Here is a 19,573-nt window from a genome sequence, read left to right on the forward strand (position 1 = left end):
TAACTCTGGATTTTAAACAACGGTACATTTCGCTGACGGTTTCTTTAGTGCAATAATTGGAAAACAAATTATTATGGAATTGGCAATCAACGGCGGGACGAACTTTCGGGCATAGATCTGGATTAATATTTACTGGCCTGATTTTCAATTGTACGTCTAGAAATTTCGTTAATATATTTACTTTTTCAATTGTTCGGGTATAAACCATTGCGGCTTTGCTGAGAAAATCCGCCAAATATTGGCGAGTCTCATCCAATGAAATAGTTCCCACTGACCATTCTACCCCATATTCTTTGTACTTTTTGTTGTAGTGGTCCTGGTAAACTTTGTTCAGTTGATACCACGGACAAATAGGTTTTGTGACGTGATGTTGCGAATCGATAGGCTGATCCGGTCGGATTCGAGTCACCGACCATTCTTTGATAACACAGGCACCGGTTGGAAGAAAGTACTCATGGAAATCTATTAACGCGAAATATATTGTCGACATTTTTGTTTTATATTCTCAGCAGGACTCTCCTTCTAATAAAACTTGTAAAAATAATTTTTTTTTCGATAGAATTTAAATCGAATTCGAGATACTTTTGTTTTTTAGGATTTTTTTGGGGAAAAAAATTTTTTTTTGAAAAAATTTTGTCGGGATTTTGTAGAAGGGATTCTTACGAACAAAATAGTGTATAATTATTTGAATTTGAGCCATAGGAACATCAAAAGAATGGACATTGATGATTTGAAAAGCCTACTTTATAGAAATATCAAATTTTTCTAAAGTGGTTTTTGTTTTTCGGGATTTTTTTGATGAAATAAATTTTTGGGAGAAAAAGCAATGATTTTACCTAAAAGTAGACATTCCAAGGAACAAAATGATCTATAATGATTTAATTTTAAGCCTTCGGAACATCAAAAGAATAGATATTAAAGATTTAAAAAGTTAATTCCGCAGAACTATCGAATTTTTTAAAAGTAATTTTTGTTTTTCGGAATTTTTTCAATGAATAAAATTTTTTTTATAAAAATAAATGGTTGTACCTAAAAGTAGACATTCCAAGGAACTAAATGATCTATAATGATTTAATTTTAAGCCTCTGGAACATCAAAAGAATAAATATTAAAGATTTAAAAAGTTAATTCCGCAGAACTATCGAATTTTTTAAAAGTAATTTTTGTTTTTCGGGATTTTTTCAATGAATAAAATTTTTTTCACAAAAATGGTTGTACCTAAAAGTAGACATTCCAAGGAACAAAATGATGCACAAAAGAATAATTTTTTTCCTCTGAGAAGGACTCGAAAAAAATAATTAAAAACTGAGTATTCTATCAGATTCAATAAAGTATAAAAAAAGAGATTTAAATATTCATTAGCAGCGTGAAGGTCGGTGGAATCGAAGTCGGATTTAAAAGATGGGTTTTTCAATGAAAAAAAGGTACAAAGGATGACACTTAAGGTCATGAGAATAAAAAAATAATAGAAATGGTTTCGGGCGTTGGGTCTACTACTTAAGTATCCTAGAGGTTTCTTGTATCTTCTCTCAGCACGTTGCTATTGCTGTTGTTATGCGGCGGCATGTGCATCGATGCCGATGAGAATATGACCCCGACGTGGCCGGGGTGAGAGAGTTAACTATAGAGAGGCGTTGTGAATCTTATACACACACACACATATATATATATATGTGTGGAGTAGGATAGTATGGGCGAAGACAACACTAGTGGGAGTACCGCAAGGGTCAATCCACGTCCACGTCGACCATTATATTCATCCACTACACGGCCTGTTCCTGCATACGAATAAGAGCAACAGAGACGCAAGGTACCAGGTAGACGAGAACAGGACACTGGATACAGTAGATATGTCTAGGGTCTTTTGACTCTCGACTCTCCACTCAGGTCTCTGGCATCGTCAAGCTCAAATACTACACTCCGTTCGGTTATAACGTCGAGCAAGTAATAGCCAGAGATTTGTCTGGTGGGCAGGTACAGGCTAGACCGGTAATAGAGAACACAACACGGCAAATTCCGTAAAGAGAGACAGAGATACTGCTTTTTTTTTAACTTAAGACCCACTTGCTGCTAAACCAAGCGGCTTTTTTGGGATTTTTTTGGGAGAATCCGGAGTTTTTGATTTTTTTATCTAAACTACCTGAAAGTAGACTTCAAGACGAAGAGAATGACGTTTCATAATAGTACATTCGGTTACCGGAAGATTACAATAAAAATAATTCAAAATTTGAACAACTCGATTTCCGTCTGATTGATGTTATTTTGGTTTTTTAGGATTTTTTTGAGTTTAATGACGTTTATTGTTATTTTGAATCACATAACAAGAAAGTAGAGATCCTCACGAGTAAATTGACATATAATGAGTCACGATTAGATAGAGTGATCCCCCCGAAAAAATTATTTGAAAACCAAAACTCGGAATTTATTGTCTAAATTATGAAATTCGGGGACTTAACTTCCGTTTTTCGGGATTTTTTTTTATTAAACGAAAGAATTTGTGAAATTTATCGACAGTGTGACCTAGTAGACACATAAAGATAAAAAGTTACGTGCAATAAGTCAAAATTCGCGCGGTGTAACTATAAAAAAATCCCTTTTAAAATTTCCCTAACTAAAATTCGATTGAAAAAAAAAAACGAATAATGAAATAAAACAAAATGTTTTAACGGAAATAAAATACGAGATAATAAAAGACGTGTTGTGTGTCATACCGTTATAAAGTCACAACAAATAAGACAAAACCGTTGGAGATAAATTCAATTTTGCCAAGCGGACGTGATACTCGCCCGCGCCTTAATTGATAACAAGCCCGTACACATTTTCTTATTTATTTATTATTTATTCTACTCATTTTTTCACGGCTTGTACTCTAACCAAGGGTCAAGGAACGGACCCTCGTTTTCCATTATTCACTATTTGTTTTTTTTTTAAAACCATGATTATAATAATAATAGCCGTGACGTAAAAACAAATACGCCCTAGGGTTTACGGCCCGTTTTAAAATTATTTTTTTTTAATTGCTTTAAAATGACTGGTTAAAAACTCACCGTCGGTCAGCCCGGTCCAGTATTTCTGTAACAAAAAAAAAAAAAAAAAAATTAAAACCGTTATTCACATGTCATTAATTGGATTAGATTGCAATGCTGAAATTTGTTTAATTAATTTCTTAAATATTTCTAAAAAACAATTACGGAAGATAATAATTATCCCGCAATGCAGAAGAATAATTAACTGGATTGCGTAAATGGAAACTTAGCCTTTTTGCATAATTACAATTGAACGTAAAAGGGTTTGCAAGAATTCGGACCGCAAAATAAAATTAAAAATAGTTAATAATAAATAAAACAGTGTTCTGCATAAATCATGACAAGCTTTGTTTGTAATTGCGTGACACATCGGGACATACGATTATTATTCACGTGCCAGTTACTTAATCAACCTTTCCAGTCATTCTATCGGCTCGCTTAATAATAACAACAATAATGATAATTGTTATTATTATTTTATCGGATCTATTGTCTCTGATTTTATTTGCAAGAAAGCAGCCACGCGTGAACGAACTTTGAACGGATCAAGTTACACGGTCTTTTGTGTATAAACTGCGATAACTTTTAAGCTATGAGACTTGGATTCGTTTTGTTGTCTAGGGTTAGGAGAAATTAAATCACTTTTAGATTTTTAACTTATCTCTTTTAGAGATTGCGGGTCTAAGATTTTATTACGGTTGTTTAAATCTTTACTTTGAAAATTTTTCATAGTCCAATTGTCGATTAATTGTCGAATTGCAAAAAATTGCGACTTTTGATTAAACGATAAAAATACTTTTTGCAGGTCAATTTTAAAAAATTTATAGACTATTTTATGCAGAATTTAATAAGCAAAAAGGTACATTCATCAGATTTGAGAAGAAAAATTTATTTCATACTCCAATTGTCGACTAGATGGTGAAAAATTACAAAACACGATTTTTGGCGAAATTTTGATTTAATGATTAAATTATTTTCCGTGGGTCAATTTAAAAAAACTTACTGGCTATTTTACGCAGAATTAAACCATCTAGAAGGTACAATTATCATATTTAAAAAAAAAATTTATTTCATATTTAGGATTTTTAATAGGTACGGTGAAAGGTTCTGTTAATAAGTAAATGTGAGGTTAATTTACTATGTATATTGTAACGATTCACGACAGAAATATATCACCCGGAGCCACGTGCACTCAGGACGAGGAGTTAAGTCGGAATATTGGTGTCCACTACTGCACTTTGGGTATCAGAGTCAAAGTTTAAAGGGTAGTAGTCGGGTAGAAGGCCCCGAAGATTTGCGAAGGGACACGAAGGAAATCTTCGGGAAATAGAAAAGTGTGAGAAAAGTGCAAAGGGGCAATAAGCCTTCGTGACGTCAGCGGGCCCGAGAGTACAGCTGGCCATGCTGACCTCGGGTCCTCTATCGCTTGGGTTTATTGCACATAAAAAAAGAGTAATAAACAGGAAATGTTTGAGGAAAGTTGTTGGGAAAAAACTCATGGGAAAAACCCATAAGCCGGAGAGAAAATGCTCCGGATCTTAAAATGTACAAATATTTACAACTTAATCCTATTACCACTGAAAGTTTACAACTAAATTATTCTATTGAATTTACTACATTTTACAATTTCAAATCTTAACTGTAGCCTAAATGTCTAACAAAATAATTTTAATTTTAACTAAATTTTTACTAATTTTTAAATAATTTTAATGTCAGCGGTCACATGACCGCCACACATACTCCAATTGTCGATTAATCGTCAAAATATAAAAACTCACGATTTTCTACCATGATTTTTTGAAGTTCTTTGCTTTAAATGATATTTAAAATCTTAAAACTACTTACTACTGTTTGAATACAATTTATAAATATTAATAATAACAAAATAAGATAAAGAGGATAAGTTATTGAAAATAGGGATTCTAAACACTGAATATTATTAGTCTTAGTGTTTTATTCTAAAATAAAATAATTCCTGAAGCGTCTGGAGTCTGGAGCAGATAAAGAGTAATGCCAAAAAAAGGTAAAGAGATAAAGGTAAAGGTAAAGGCAGAAAGTGTATGAGAAAAAGAATGAAAAGTTTAAGAGGGAATGGTGGTTGGTGCACGCAATTTGTCGGACGTTTTAACCGAGTAGAGCGGTTTCACGTATTTTCTGTTCAGTACTGTTCTGTTCTGTTCTGGTGAGTATCAGCGCCCTGTTTATATAGAATAATAGTGCTGGTATCAATACACTAGGAGAAAAGTACTCTTGTAGTTGTGCGCCAGGGACAAGGCCTCACTTGTACGATAATGATCTAAGCTCGATATATTTTACAGACAAACAATGGGGGTTTATACACATATATATCCACCAGTATCTATCTACTATTATACTATACGTATATTGGATATTGGATAGTGGATAGTCGATAAGAAAACTACTTCAATATATCCGAGATCCGAAACGCTGATAGTCATACATTTACACCCTCATATTTATTCTTTATTTATTTATTCTTATCAACTTTAATAGCTCACACTTTTTAATACGAGCCAATAAAATACCTATTTTGTAACTCATCTATTTATCGACTACTTGTTATTTTTCGAGCATTCGTATATCAATAGATATAAACATGTTTCAAAATAAATCATAAAAAATGACATTTTTATATAATTTGACAATTAATCGACAATTGGAGTATTAAAAAATTTTTTTTTCTTGAATCTAATAATTGTATCTTCTAGATTATTAAATTCTGCGTAAAATGACTAGTAATTTTTTTAAAATTGACCCACGGAAAGTATTTTGATTACCAATTCAAAATTCACTCAAAAAATAACAATTTGTAATTTTTCACCAATTAATTGACAATTGGAATATGAAATAAATTTTTTTTCTCAAATCTAATAATTGTATATCATAGATTATAAAATTCTGCGTAAAATGTTGTATAAATTTTTAAAAATTTCTCTATCTTTTAAGCTTTTTGACCCATAAGAAAATAATATTTTTCTCTTTCCCATCAAAAGCGCTAATTACGCTCTCGAGAATAAAAAAAAATGCATAGTTGACAACTAGACGGTAATTGACTGGTCCTTAGACCGAGTAGTCCCTCGGCCTTGAGCCGTGAATCAAGGTCCCGTACACCGACACCTTTTTGTTTATTTTATTATTACGAGTATGCATGGAGTTGCAGTGGAATTAAAAAAGTAGGTATTTAAAAATGTTAATAAAAAGGTAGAAGAAAAGTCGTGAATTGTCTCGGTGGTTACCAGAGCTATATATCAACGAGTATAAAGATCGTGTCGACCTTTGGACGCGTCGATTTAGCTCTCGAGGTTGCAACCAACTTGCAATTATCCGCGGGATACCGGGGGCGTTATTTCTACTACACTCAAGTAAGAGTTCTTCTTACCCTCTTACTCTCTTTGCTCGAGAACAAACTGGCCCTTAAACTTTACTGTTTTATAAGAGCATGTACTCTGCATCGCAATTGTACCAGTTACTAACCAGCACCACCACCACTCATGGTAATCCGAGATAAGTATAAGTATAAGGGAGTTACTCATACTTGTTCGAGTATCGGCAGGACGCGGGTTCGAGAAATTATGATGTTTTCATCGCAGCAGTAAAGATCAGGCGACCCCCCGTCGGATGTATGTGTGCATATTACATACATTTATCCATCTTGTCTGTATATCCCACGAGAAATCGGGCCACAAAATTATCTCAAAGATACTAAGTACATACAAGTTCTTTTATATTTACGAGCTCTACAAACTAAAAAAAAAATTAAACGGAATAATAAATTATCCCAGGCTGTTTTCACAACTGGAGATTATTATAACACAGGAAAAAAAATTTTTTCTCTTATTTAAAAAAAAATTGGTCAAATTTGAGAAATTTTTTATTTTTTTCAAAAGTTCACTCGAATAGAATCTAAAAAATTTTTTTTTATATAATTTCCTCCAATATTCCAATTAGAAAATGAAGTTAAAAGTCTGAGGTGAGTAAAAAAATTACAGTTGTTATTCATATGCTTAAAAATGTGAGGTTCTGGGTTCGAATCTTGGCTTAAGTTTTTTTTTTTTTTTTTTTTTTTTTTTTTTTAAATAAACATTGTATAAGTGGGTAATATATTAAGTATAACAATGTAAGAGCGTTAAATAGATAATTAATTATTTAAAATAATTAACGTCTATTTAAATTAAATATGTAATAAAATAACAAAATAAATGAAAATTAATTGTTAAATAAACGCGACATTGATTTATTAAAGCTAGAAATAATATAAAAGGCACCGCGTATCAATGTTTAATCAGTTAATCAAGACAGGCAATTTACTTTTAATCTTTATCTTAATACACGATTCGTGATACATAAATTTATAAAATTTTATTAGAATATTTTTTACGAGTAATCAGTCGCAATAAAAAAAAAATATTTATTCCCTAGATAAAAATAATAATAATTATTGTTAGCAATTTTTTTTTTTTTATTAGAGATATGACCCTCGCGTGGCTTAAACATCTTGTCGATATTTATCCGCAATTAATCCACGGCAGTGGTACGTGCGAGAGGAAGTATCTATTAATTAACCAATGATTACCATAATTATCGATAGCAAGGCGCGGTGGTACTAAGAGCTGATTAATCGATGAATAACGCATCGCTTCAAAATTATTCTACACATTTATTTTATTAGTATTGTTTTATCAATTAATGTTAGAAAAAAAAAAAAAATGTTTTCACTGGGGATCGAACTCAGTTCCTTATCAAGCGCAATTTTTAATAACTACAATTAATCTTCACCTCAGATTTTCACTTTCATTTTATGAGAGAAATAATGAAGAGAAAAATATAAAAAAAAATTTATGGGATTCTTCACAAGTGAAGCAATAAAAAAATAGATAAATAAAATAAAATGAAAATCCTGAGTTTTCTAAAAAATCAATAAGCATGTAAATAAATGTCTCTCGTAAAATTAGTGTTGTTAAACCACGCCTTGGGTCCCCTAGGGTGTGTATATAAGGAAATGCATTGCATATTATAAAGATGCGAAAGCTCCCCGGCGAGTTGATTATTAGGGCTGCGCCCTATACATGGCCGCACCTCGACGACACCGGTAACTTTAATCATACATATAAATATCAAATACAAATATATATTTATCAAAGAAACAACAAAATATTGATTCCCAGAAATATTTATCTTATTTAATTAATTTGTCTGACCTCGAGCGTAACAGGCGCCACCTTTTTCTTTGTTTAATTATTTTTATTGCATCCCTGAGGACGATCTACTGGCATACACATTCCTGGCGACGGCTTTTTATATAAAAAAAAAAAAAAAAAAAAAATTGTCTCGACCAAGACTCGAACCACGTACTTCAGATTTCCATAAGATTTTTCAGTTTATAGCTTTGTTCACCTCAGACTTTTGGTTTTGATTTTTGGCTAGAATAATGGAGGATAAAAATTGAAAAAAATTTTTTTGGAGTCTCGGGAGGTGAACTTTTAAAAATAATTTAAATTATTTTTTTTTAAGAGAGAAATTTTTTTTTTTTTTTTAAGGTAAAAGCCCAATTATTGACAGGGGTCTAAATATTGACACCCTAAATTATTTTTAAATATATTTAATTATCTGTAATAAGAATAACTATCATATAAATTTTTATTAAATTCTAATTAATTAAAAAATTTTTAAAAATTACTGTCCGTTAATCTCAAATATTAATTATTAAAAAATAAAGTTAGCACCAGTTAAAACCAGCTTACGAGCGTCTATTTTCTTTACAACTTTGGTTAGAAAAGCAATTTTTTCAAATGCCGAGTTTAAATTAATTTCTTCATCTAATAATATGATCTTTTTTTTATTTTAATTAACAATATATGAAAAATTTATAAGATTGAATAATCGAAATTAATTGTTTCCTTTATAATATTTAAATAATGGGTGTCAATAACTAGTTGATAATTTTTAAGTTGAATCTCATATTGACAGCCAGTCGACAACGCTAAGACGCCTTTTTTTTACTTTAACCTAAAAAATTAACTGTAAGAGTTTGAACTCTTCTAATTAAATAAATTATTTTTAAATTAATTTTTATATTTTTAATTGTAATTAATCATTTATGGAAATTATTATTAATAAACTTTAATAATGTTGATTACTTAATAATAAATTTCGATAAATAAGAATAAGCTGATGATTCTAGGCATGCTTAGTATAGGTGTCAATAATTGGGGCTAAGGTATGTCAATAATTAGATCAATCAGTTATTTAACCTGTCAATAATTGGTGTCTCCGGATACTCTATTTAATGATTTAAAATTAATTAGTAAATATCAGTGATTATCATTTTAAAAAAAGAAATTGATTAATAAAAACATTACTTGAGACATTACCACAAACAAAATTCAACGATATTGATATTAGATTGCTTAAAGAAAATCAAATCACAACTTTGTCTCTTATAGTGTCAATAATTGGAGCTTTTACCTTAAGGGTATTTTTATAGATTATTAAATTTTCGCACTTTCAATATTTAACCAAAAATTTGAATTTCAAAATTTTAAAACCAATTTTTTTGGTAATAGATTAGATTTTGTCGCTAGTTTTCTGGAAAGGTGGCACTTTAATTAAGATCTTTTGATAGTTTCCTTGGAGAAAGCTCATGTTGTTACAAGTTATTTTGTTCGTTGGAATGTCTACCTTAAGATACATTCATTGATTTTGACAAAAAAAATTTTTTTTCATTAAAAAAATCCCAAAAATCAAAAGTTACTTCTAAAGAATTTTGAATTTCATCAAAATAGAGAAGTTAAAATTTTCAATATTTTTTTTTTTTTATTGTTCCCGAGGTCAAAAGTAAACTTATTATAGCTTATTTTACTCGTTGAAGTATCTTTTTTAAGATGCAGCCATTGATTTGGACAAAAAAAATTTTTTTCATAGAAAAAATCCCAAAAAACAAAAGTAACTTTTAAAGAATTTGGAATTTTTTCAAAATTGAGGATTTCAAATTTTCAATATTTGTTTGTAATTGTTCCCGTGGTTAAAAGTAAACTTATTATAGCTTGTTTTACTCGTTGAAGTGTTTATTTTAAGATATAGCCATTGATTTGGACAAAAAAAATTTTTTCATAGAAAAAATCATAACTTTGTCTCTTATAGTGTCAATAATTGGGACTTTTACCTTATAAGGGTGAGCTGGGAGTGGTTTTCTGAGGATTGTATGAAGATTTTAAATTAAAATAAAATTTCTTAGAGGTGTAGAGTGAAAAATAAGAATAATAAGAGTGAGAATGGAAATGAGCGTGACGTAGACAAGGGTCATGGTTGCCTCGCGGAAATGCTATAGATTGCAGCGAATGTAAGTGAGATAATAGCGGAGTAAAAGGAGTTGAGAGAGACGCGATTCTGTTGTTGGAGGTTATGTCAGAGGGCACCGTCCAATAAATCTGTCTGCTCGACTCGAGGAAATGGAAAGTCAGTGTCTTGAACGAGTTTGCGTTTGTTATTTGCGTGTCTTTGTGTGCACGTGTGTGTTTAACTTTGTGTGTGTGTGTGTGTGTGTGTGTGTATGTGTGTGTGTGTGTGTGTGTGTGTGTGTGTGTGTGTGTGTGTGTGTGTGTGTGTGAGCCAACACTTTTGTTGGAATATATTCTTCTCGGTTTAATATAGGCGTGTGCTTGCCGCACTGACATATTAAGATTGCGCATGATGATAACTGATGCATAAAAGAGAGTCATAAAAACACTTCCGCGGTTTTTATTTTTTTTTTAGAATAGGTGAGAAGGTTATAAAAGTGTTGAGTTGTTAAATTAAAATTTATTAAAAAAAAAAAAAAAATTTAATTCGAGATTTAAAATTGGGTCACTTTCGAAAATTAGGGTTTAGTATATTTAGGCGTTAACTATAATAAAATCTTTTATTAGGGAGGAAATTATGTTATCTCGGGGCTTTTAGTTGGCTATAAATTAACGCGAGATCACGCGTGTTGACTACCGAGACCGTGAATGCGATGCGTGCAAGAATGTCGAGTTTTATAAAGTTTGTCCTGCGTGTTTAGCGTCATTTTTATCCGAGCATTTCTTTTGGAAATTAGCCCTGCTAACCATCAATTTATTTTATTCTCCACTTATTATTTGAATTAAAACTTCAATTTTCTTGAAAAGTCGATAATTATTATTTTTGTTTGCTGGAAATTATGTCAAGAATTTCTACTTTTGATTTTTTTGACAATTAATCGACAATTGGAGTATGAGATAAATTTTTTTTGTTAAATATGATAATTGTACCTTCAAGATTATTCAATTCTACGTAAAATATCTGGTAAGTTTTTTTAAATTGACCCGCGGAAAATAATTTTAAGATCAAATCAAAATTTTACCAAAAATTACATTTTGTAATTTTTCAGCAATTAACTGACAATTGGAGTATGAAATAAATTTTTTTTCTCAAATATCATAATTATACCTTCTAGAATATTGAATTCTGCGTAAAATTGTCTACAGTTTTCTTAAAATTGAACCACGGAAAGTATTATTATCGTCCATTCAAAATTGACCCAAAAAATTGCAATTTGTAATTTTTCAGCAATTAACTGACAATTGAAATATGAAATAAATTTTTTTTCTTAAATATGATAATTGTATCTTCAAGGTTATTAAATTTTGCGTAAAATGGCCTATAATTTATTTAAAATTGACCCGCGAAAAGAATTTTTATTGACCATTCAAAATTGATCCAAAAAATTGCAAATTGTAATTTTTTAGCAATTAATCGACAATTGGAGTATGAAATAAATTTTTTTTCTCAAATATGATAATTGTATCTTCGAGATTATTAAATTCTGCGTAAAATGGTTTATAAAAATCTTAAAATTGGCCCGCGGAAAGTATTTTTATCGCATAAGAAAAATTGCAGTTTATTATTTGCCAATTAATTAGCGTACCGAAAAAAATTCTTTGTCCAGGCACTCTTAATTTATCCAACAAATAGACGCTAATAACAGGTTTCTTAATTAATTCATATTATTATTCAATTATTCCTTAAAGATCCAAACAAACAAATTTATGAAACACTTGGTATATTATAAAATAGTATCTTATGAATAATTAATCTGAAAATTCAAATGAAGCATAACAAAAAATTAATAATCCGTGAGAGTGAATTAAATTTCCCTGTGACATAAAAATATAATCATTATTAGGTGTTGATTCATCAAATTTCGAGGTTACTGGAACGCTGCGACTGAAGCCCGTTAGAATATTAAATTAGCTGGTTAGTTAACAACTTTCATAAAATCATAAATATATATATATATATATATATATATATATATATATATATATATATATATATATATATATATATATATATATATGTGAGATCTATTACAAATTCAAATGACAATTGATGAATGTGGAAAATCATTTTGATTTCAATGCTCATGATTTATTATCATTTTATATAGTAACTATTTATCTTCATTATATTGCTAATCCTGATGACTCATGACCCTAAAACCCTTCTGACACTTCTTACCAATACAATAATCTACAGTGTTACTTTAAATATTATTTATTATTTTTTAAGTAGTCTGTAAGAATGACAGCTACTTTTTTTTGTTGAACAAAAAATTTTTTAAATGTGTAGAGATTCTAGAATGGGTGATGATTTTTATTTATCACGAATGGAAAATAGTTGTGCCTAATAAAACATGTTTTAGGTCAGTAGCACATGCTAATTTGTCAATAAACTTGCTGTTTTCTTTTTAATAAACTTTCTCAATTATTTTTTTCATTAGTATGCTAATTAATTATTATCTCATTTTGTTTTAACGATAGAAAATAATTTATTTAAACTTGTCAGGCTTTTATGACTTCGAATATGATTATTATTTATGAGTAATTATCAAAAAGTTGTGAAAAAAATTTCTTTCTTACTCTAATTGTCAAATTGTAGAAAATTGCGATTTTTTATTAAATTTTTATTTGGCGATAAAATTTCTTTTCGTGGGTCAATTTTAAAAAACTTACCGGTCATTTTACGCGGAATTTAATAATCTAGAAGGTACAATTATCATATTTGAGAAAAAAAATTTTTTTCATACTTCAATTGTCAGTTAATTGGTAAAAAATCGCAAAATCGCAAATTCGCAAATCGCGATTTTTGGCGAAATTTTGATTTGACGATAAAATTACTTTTTGAGAGTCAATTTTAAAAAACTTACAGATAATTTTACGCTAAATTAAATAATCTAGAAGGTAGAATAATTATATTTAAGAAAACAAATTTTTTTCATACTCTAATTGTCGATTAATAGTCAAAAATCATATTTTTAAAGAAAAATAATAAAATTTTTATTAAAAAAAAATTGGAATAATAATAAAAATAATAATAATAATAATATCATCAGAATAAAAATAAAATAGATGTAATTATGACTAAACATTAAAAAGTGTCTAATAAAAGTGTTAAAGTTAAAAATAGAATTCTAATCATAGCCGTAGTGGCTTTAACGGATGTATAAATTGCTGAGTAAATGCGTTACTTACTATTACTGTTACTCGATCCTTACCGAAGGACACCGCTCGAGTAAAAGCTTCTTATTCTATTCGCCCGAGGACCCGAGATATCTTAAACGTCGCTGGCGTCATCGAGATGCCATCCTGTTGTGAATTAAACTATTATCACCGATCAATGTACTCATACGGGTTATTATAATTATTATAACTCTCGACAAGTTTTTATTAAAAATACATGCATTTTTTTATTAAATAAATAATAAAGAATATAATTGCACGGTTTGTTTTTTCGAGGTCGAGACATCGTTTATGAATTTATATCCTAGAGAAATCTCGATGATTTACACTTTATATAAAAATATAAATTTCCCGTGATTATTTTTTATCAATAAGATAAAAAAATATTTCGAAATAAAATACTTTAAAGAAAAAAAAATTACCTAATACTAAATTAGCATAAAGATAAAATATCGGTAAATATTTTCGAGCGGTCATTGATCAAGTTCAATGGTAATCTAAACAAAACACCTCTTATCACTTCCTTGACTAATAGTTTTTATGAAAACAAACACGAGTATATTTACGCAACTCACCTTCACAGTGTAATAAATAAAAGTGATGGCTCGTATTTTTCATTTAAAATATTTAAATAAAACTGAAAAAAAAAAAAGAAAAAAACGATAGTTTTTAGTCCAAGGACCAAACCGCGGACTAAAAACTTATAAATAAATAAACAAAACCGATAAATTTCTCAAGACTGACGCAACGAAACGGTTTAATCGAGTGTTGGTAATAATTACATTGCGCAACGAATCTAGGGTATATAAAATATTGCATAGTTTTCTCCTATCTCAAGCTTATAAATTAATATTTACACTCATTTGCTGCGAGGGAGATAATAGGGTGTCGGGTTAATATCTACTTGTACCGGTTAAGTATACCTTTTGAGACTGAGAGGCAAAAGTGACTTTGGCCTCGAATTATAACTGACCTGACACCAAAAAACCGGATAGTCTTCTTTAACGTTGTCTTTACGGTCTATTTCGGTAAAAAATCCCAACTATTAATTGCGTCAGTAAGAAAAAGAAGGTCTTTGGTCTAATTTAGAGGTTTTTGGTCCTAAATTTAGTTTTTTTAAAGCAAAACAATATCTAGAAGGCTTAAAAATGAAACTCTGGGAGTTTTTAGTGATTAATCGACAATTGGTGGGTAAAGAAAATTTTTTTTGTCGAATATGATTATTGTACCTTCTAGATCATTAAAATCTGCGTAAAATGATTGATTAATTTTTTAAAATCGACCCACGGAAAGTATTTTTTTTATAATTGGCTAATTAATTGACAATATGAATATGAAATAAATTTTTTTTCTTAAAAGTAATGAATAGACCTAGATTATTAAATTTTGCGTAAAATGATCTATAAATTTTCTGAAATTGATCCACGAAAAGTATTTTTATCTTCTTATTAAAATTTGATCAAAAATCGCATTTTTTTATAATTGGCCGATTAATTGACAATTGAAGTATGAAATAAATTTTTTTTCTTAAAACTAATGACTGGACCTTCCAGGTTATTAAATTCTGCGTAAAATGATCTATAAATTTTTTGAAATTGACTTACGGAAAGTATTTTAAAACGGAGATTAATCAAAAATTGTAATAAAAAATTTTTTTCAAATTATTGAAGAATTTAAAAAAAAATGTGATTTTTCCCTCTATAAAAGTGATTTTAAATTTCACAAGACGTTACAATGTTAAATTAATTATTAACTCCACAGTGCTTTAATAAACGATTAATCTCCCACGAAAAAAAAAGTAACTAATTTAAAATGAAGTAATCACGATACTTGACGATAATGATTATGATAAAATTGTACAACAAATATTCTCATGTAATCATAAGGTAATTTAAAAATAATATTATTATCAGAGGTAGATAAATAAATAAATAAATATAAATAAATAAAGTTGCAATCATCCGTCTAATCTACTTAGCGTCTCCATTAAGTAAAGGGTATACGCGTGCATACGGAAACGACAACGTAATAAGACACGCCCGTAGCACGCATATACTGAATTAGAGACTCACTCCACACATGTATGTCTACATATATAGATATATACATATATAATAGGGCAAATGCAAGTACGTTAACACTGGCCTGAAAAAATTAAGCAAGCAATCAAGGGAAAGGCGCCCGATATGCCGAGTAAGGTCAGGGTGTGCACGCACGCGTGTAACCGCTTATAGACGTTTGAGCACATGCACCTTAAATAAAAAAAAGTATGCATATGTGTGTGTTTAAAGAGAGATGCAGATAACGCTTATGGAATGCCATTAGTTGATTTTTTTAAATGGAAAATTTGACGGAAAAATTTTGGTGTTAATGTAGAAGGAGTTATTGTTGTGATTATTGTTATTGCTATTATAATTGTTGTTGTTATTATTGTTATTATTGTTATAGTTGGTATCGAGAGGAAGAGAGAAGGCTGCGGATCGCAATGCAACGCGGAGCAGCATAAAACAAGCTGCCATACATGGGGCGACCGTCAGCGACGTATAAACGCGACGTACTGCTACGCTTCGGGGTACTTTGAGCACACATGAGAAATTAACACACGTATGAACAAGTCAGACAGCCCCTCGCTATCATAGAAGCCTTAATTTTATTTTTTTTTGTAGATAATAAAGTATTTTTAAAGTTAAGAAATGCAAATTTTTGAGTTTTTGATAATTAATCGACAATTGGAATATGAAATAAATTTTTTTTCTTAAATCTGATAATTGTACCTTCTAGATTATTTAATTCTGCATAAAATAGTCTAGAAATTTATCAAAATTGACCCACGGAAAGTATTTTTATGGCTGACTCAAAATTTACCCAAAAATCGCAATTTATTACAACTAGCCAATTAATCGACAATTGGAGTATGAAAAAAATTTTTTTCCTTAAATATGATAATTGTACCTTCTAGATAATTAAATTCTGTGTAAAATAGCCTATAAATTTTTTAAAATTGACCTACAAAAAGTATTTTAAAATAAGGATTAATCAACAATTTGAAAGTGAAAATATTTATTCTTTCAAAATAGTGTTGCCTTATAAATTGAAAAATTATGCACAAAATGTTCCAATAATAAAAATATTTTGACATTGAGGTTTTTCTATCCCAAGTGCCGATGGAATAATAAATTCCTCGTAAAATATAAATTTTATTAACTTATGAAAAAAAAATTAAATTCTAAATGAAATAATAAAAATAAAGATGATTCCGATGAATAAAATTGATAAAATAAAGATCGGAATTTATGATTTAAATTTTATCAGAATATTTTAACGCCTTTACAACCAAGAACAACAACAATAATAATAAAATATATATGAGAAATAATAGTAAAAATAGTGAGAAAATAACTTGAATACAAATTACTCATGCATCAAGTCAATTCCGTCAGGATATTCACGCTACACACCTCAATATATATAGTAGATAAATAAAATATATATATATATATATATATATATATATATATATATATATATATATATATATATATATATATATATATAGAATGCAGCTTGTTGAGAGGATCTAATGGACATTGATCGATTTATGAATAAATCGATTGCCCCTGACACCAGCGTCAATCATTTACACACTTGATTACGATAAATTGCAATTATTCGTATTCTCCAAATGAACATAACAAAGTGTTTAAGATTATTATTTTTTTTTTTTTTTTTATTACGAAAGTAAAAAATCGTTGAGTTAATTATAAAAAATAAAGTAGAAAGTAGAGAGACATTAGCGGAAAAAATAATATATTTTTGAAAGTAAATTGTTAAGGTTAACCGGGGTCAGGCATCGGCAGCACAAAAGTACGTAATGTTGAAATATGTCACTCAACATATATATGAGAATATATACATATATTTATTATATTAAAGAATAGAAATAAAGAGTATATATTTATATACGCCGTAGAGATAAGTTGATTTAAGTATTTTAAGATGCGGGTCAGACAGTCTGGTAAGATCGATGGTTTACAATTTAGTTCACCCGGTAGCTGGGTAATAGGAATTTAACTTGTGTAGGCGACAGTGAAAGCAGGCAATAGCATTACTCAATATACCCACATCCATGTAACAACATATTTAATGCAATAAATTTTATTTTAAAACTTTTTTTACACGTACTTTTTTTACTGCCATTTCTTTTATGCACTTTTGAGGTTTGCTCTTTTATTAATCTCGACTCAAATAAGTTTCGTGGGTTAATTTTAAATAATTTACACGTCATTTTCTTCAGAATTTCATAAGCTACAAGATGCAACCTTTATTTTTTGAAAAAAAAAATTTTTTAATACTCCAATTGTCGATTAATTGCCAAATTATAAAAAATTGCAATTTTTGAGGAAATTTTGATTAGTCATTTAAAATACTTTCCGTGGGTCAATTTTAAAAAAATTACCAGTCATTTTACGCAGAATTTAATAATATAGAAGGTACAATTATCATATTGGAGAAAAAAAATTTTTTTGGTACTTCAATTGTCGATTAATCGTCAAAATGCAAAAAAATGCGATTTCTTGTAAAATTATTAGTAGCTCATAAAAATCCTTTCCGTGGATCGATTTAAAAAAATACACAGGCTATTTAACGCAGAATTTAATGATCTAGAAGATGCAACCACCAGATTTATAAAAAAAAAATTTTTTATCCTCCAATTGTCGATTAATCGATTTTCTATGCACAAATCCGTAGACCAATTTCTTTTTTTCCAGCAAGTCTGACCCAATTCGTATCTCAGCGGTTGAATAAAGGGTTCGGAAGATAAAATATCTCGATCGATTGATTTTGCAATTGGAGCGAAGAGGTCCGTTGCTTACTCTGAATGTTTTTTTACAAAAAAAAACCACAAAAGGTCTACCTATAGGCAGGATTCATATATATATTTGCACTATTACAACTGTCGGTTGATAATAAAGCCAGTGGTTTACTTAGAAAGGATGCTCAATCCGATGTTTCCCATAATATCGTTTTGCTCCGGTGGGACTGACGCTCGTGAATCCTCTGTTTGGCTGGTAGGGGGACCAGTCTCGATCTCAGTCTCCAGGTATAGTATTATATAGACGGTTTTAAAATACATACCAGACTTGTATCGTCCTCGAGCATCCGGTAGGTTGGACCTTGAAGAAAGTTGTCACCTGAGATTGCGGATTCTTCGGCGTTCCGCGTCCAACCAGCCGTGATGTCTACACCGAGCCCTCAAACCTCTATTATTTTTTTTGTTTTAAACGATAAATTAACTCGAGACTTTCTCTTGGTAATTTTCATGACAAAATAACCAATTGTTGTTTTTTTTAAGTACTTAAATAACTATTTTATTATCCTACAGTCCAACCGTGTATGTACCAATTACAGAGCATTTATATGCGCAGACATGCGTTGATAATTTAACCATGTTAGGGTTTTAATACAGCCAAGGTTTTTTTCTATGGAAAAATATATTTTTATGTTAAGAAATTGCTGGCGTGACTTTTAATAATTTTTTAAATGTTATCAGACAATAAATTTTGTTATTTAAAAAAAAATAAAATAATGGCGTTAAATCCTTGGTAAATATTTGAAAAGGTTTATAGGCAGTTGATATAAATGGTTAGTGGAAATAGGATGGCAAATAGCTACCGATGCCCAGAGAGATAACATTCAAGACACGCAATAACTGGGTCGCTTAAGAACTTAGTCCAGTTATCGATTATTACTCTCTCTAGAATTAACTGCAGACTCACTTTTGCAATAATTGCCGGCCTATTTTCAAATTTTAGACTGCCTGATAATTAATTATTTTTTTTTACGTTTTAAAACATCAAATTTAACTTAGAAACTTTGTAATAGAGTAATAAATGATGAAAGTGAAAAAATTATGAGACATATTTATTTTTAATAGTTACACTGGCAATTAGCTTTAACCTTGAATTTAGCAGAGCGGAAACATAACTATAACGACTAACTACTTTCTCT

At 29.6% G+C, this 19,573-nt stretch overlaps 1 protein-coding gene across 2 annotated transcripts in view; it reads right to left on the bottom strand.

The window, feature by feature from the left end:
• Positions 1–19,573, bottom strand: part of LOC123266876 — an 82,326-nt gene that overhangs the window by 57,673 nt on the left and 5,080 nt on the right. The window contains exon 2 of one of the 2 annotated variants that reach the window (XM_044731316.1): positions 3,048–3,072. The exons of the other annotated variant lie outside the window; for it this stretch is intronic. The gene's annotated coding sequence lies outside the window, so the exon portion shown is untranslated. The remainder of the gene's footprint in view (positions 1–3,047; positions 3,073–19,573) is intronic. 2 annotated transcript variants of the gene reach the window in all.

This window comes from Cotesia glomerata, linkage group LG6 (genome assembly GCF_020080835.1).
Source record: "Cotesia glomerata isolate CgM1 linkage group LG6, MPM_Cglom_v2.3, whole genome shotgun sequence".
Taxonomy (NCBI): domain Eukaryota; kingdom Metazoa; phylum Arthropoda; class Insecta; order Hymenoptera; family Braconidae; genus Cotesia; species Cotesia glomerata.